The sequence below is a fragment of the Camelus dromedarius genome, chromosome 5 (genome assembly GCF_036321535.1).
Source record: "Camelus dromedarius isolate mCamDro1 chromosome 5, mCamDro1.pat, whole genome shotgun sequence".
Classification (NCBI taxonomy): Eukaryota; Metazoa; Chordata; class Mammalia; order Artiodactyla; family Camelidae; genus Camelus; species Camelus dromedarius.
In genome coordinates, this window is record NC_087440.1 from 4,504,513 (window position 1) to 4,507,343 (window position 2,831).

The window sequence follows — 2,831 nt, forward strand, 5'->3', positions numbered from 1 at the left end:
AAAGAGTTTATTCAAGGCTAGTGCCAAAAGGGAGAGAGATTGGACTCCACTCCAGATACAGCAAAGACAGCTGAGGGTTCTTGGCCACCGGGCAGAGTAAGTGGCTCTGTGGCTGGAGAGGTTCCAAGAGGAGCTTGGTCAGGTATCCAGCACCAGGATTCTTGCTGCAGGGCAGCCAAGGACTTGGACATCAGGGGGTGGGGGATGAGGAATTTCTAAGAAGAGCCAAGATAAAATTGAACAAGAACAAGAAGTGTACATTGCCCTCCTAGGTGTTCAGGCTTCTTATAAACTTATGGACAGTCATCTGATGGGGTAAAATTGGAGGCCGAGAAACAAACCCAAACAGGTCAATGTGTAGGGCCTTAGCACCTAGAGAGAAGGCCTTGCACATCGGGAGGAGAGGCAGAGAAAACTGTCCACCTGGAGAACACTGGCTCCCAGTCTTTACAAGATAAACTCAAGACGAAGTGAAATTTAAGTTAATTATAATCAAACATAGGGAACACCTACGTTATCAGGCTAGGGAGGGAGCATCTAAACATGTCACAAAGCAGAAATCATAAACAGTGTGATAGATATGATTATATTAAAACAAAAGAACTTTTGCATGTCAATATCATTAACTAAGTTAAAGCCCAGCCGTCGACGACTCCTGGCCATGTTCGGGATCCCGGGCAATCCCAAGTTCAGTGGCCATCTCCTTGTCCTGGGGCCTTGCCCTGCTGCTGCTTCTGCTGCTGCCCGGCGGTCAAGGCTGGCATGAGCAGGACTTCCCTAGGAGCGCAGGGGTCTGAGTAGGACCCTCGCTGTTCACTGGACACCTCAGAGGCCTGGATGCTGGAGAGCTGCCTCTCTCTGATGGGGCCCCTGGGGCTGAGCCCTGCTGGGTACGATGAGAGGTCCCAGGAGGAGTGTGCAGGCAGTGGGGACCTACCAGCAGGGCCCTCTTCCTGGCAGGAGGGGACATCTCCCCGTAGCTCCGTGCGCCAGCTGAGGGGTGGCGCTTGTCAAGGATGGCTGACTGGTCACTGAAGAAAGGCTCATATCCTCAGGGAGCTCAATGCAGGGACCTGTCAAAACAAAGCACAGAGGTTGGCGTCCTAGAGGGTCACAGTGAGCTGAGCCTCAAGACAGGCACCAAGCCCAACTGGGCACACTGTCCTTGAGGTACAATGACCGTGAGGCAGACCCTCCAGTTCTGCCCCCTCGAGGGGAGCCTGCCGCACCAAGATGAGACCCAGCACGGAACGAGACCACGCTCATGCTAGTTTTGTCGTTCGTAGGTCAAATGTTTAACTTTTGGACGTCAATCAAAAAGATGTTTTTTAAGGATAGGATTGACTTCCAGTTAACATTTTTTAAGGGAAAAAAATGTTAAGTGTTAATGAGATGATCTTAACATTGAAACTTAACATGAAATAGCAAAACCATGATGAAACTGTGTTACGCAGGTGGGGGTGCTGAGGGTGGGGTGGGCTGTGATGTTTTTGAAAAGCTTGATAGTGTCCCAATCCCAAACCTGATGACAGATGGGAGCAACTTCATCATGGCCAATTTTTTCTCTTCTTCCAAAACAAATACGTGATTAAACAATCAAGAGGTGCTAAAAATATAGTCTAGGGAGGGATCCCCATGGAAACAATAATCCCATGGAATGTGCTGGAGCATCCAAGATCTGCTTACCTTAATTTCTCACGGCATTCTTATGAGGTGAGTGCGATCGTCATCAGTGATATGAGGCGACGTTGAAGCCCAGGCGGGGTGAGCGACAGGAAGTAGGTAAGGAGCAGGGAGAAGCTATGCACCTGAGCAGGTGGAGCTGATGTCTGTGCAGGTCTGGCTTCACACGTCAAGGTGTCTCGTGCTCGGTCAGAAAGCAAGGAGGAAGTGTCCCCTCCACCTTGGAGGATGAGCTGATCGTGACCGTTTATACAGCATCTACTGTGTAGCAATTGGGGTCCTTTTTGAACATTATTTCCTTTAGTAAAGACCCTTAGAAATGGTTTAATATGACTATAAATAATGTACCTTACTACTCATTCTTGAATACCGTATTTATGAAATAGTTCTTAGTAATTCTAAAATAGTCCCTAACACTAACTTGCCAATCCAGAATTTAAAAACCTGATGTCTAAACTAATACAGATGGTGTTGGTAAAGAGAGAATTTTAATTATTTTTCTTAAAAAAAAAAAACCCAAGCCATAGCAGTCAGCAGTGAGTGTTGAGGAAATAGATATCACATGCTAGAAATGTAAACATCTATTTTAGGCAGTGACACAGCATTTGGTAAAGGATTTTTCCCAAATGACTTTGAGGGCTTATCATGAGCCTATTTAGCTTTTAATTCTAGAAAAAATGGCTTAAAAACCCACAAAATGATGTGTGAAAAACATTGCCTGCCTTTAGAAGTATATTACAATATTTTTGCCTTTACAAATATACTACAATATAGATATATATTACAAAGAAAAAGAGTTCAAGCAAGATTTGGCTGGTTTTCCTGCAGAAATCAAAGGGAAGAGAGTTTAGAGACAATAGCATTCCAAAACTGGAATAGCTAACTTTTTCTGTATACAAATATAATTGATAAAAAAAGATCAAAAAGGAGTAGAGAACAAGCACCTCAAGGTTATAAAGCCACCAGTAATTAAAGAGAGAGAGAAAAAAAAGGTGATCAGGAAAAAAATAAAACCTATTTTAGAATTATGTTTAGAAAAGACAAAACATTGAATATAACTAGTGGCTTGTGAAACTCAAGGAAAACAAAAAGACTGCAGTCTTACTAAATTGTTGTGGAAACTGTATTGCCAAATTATCACAAACCAG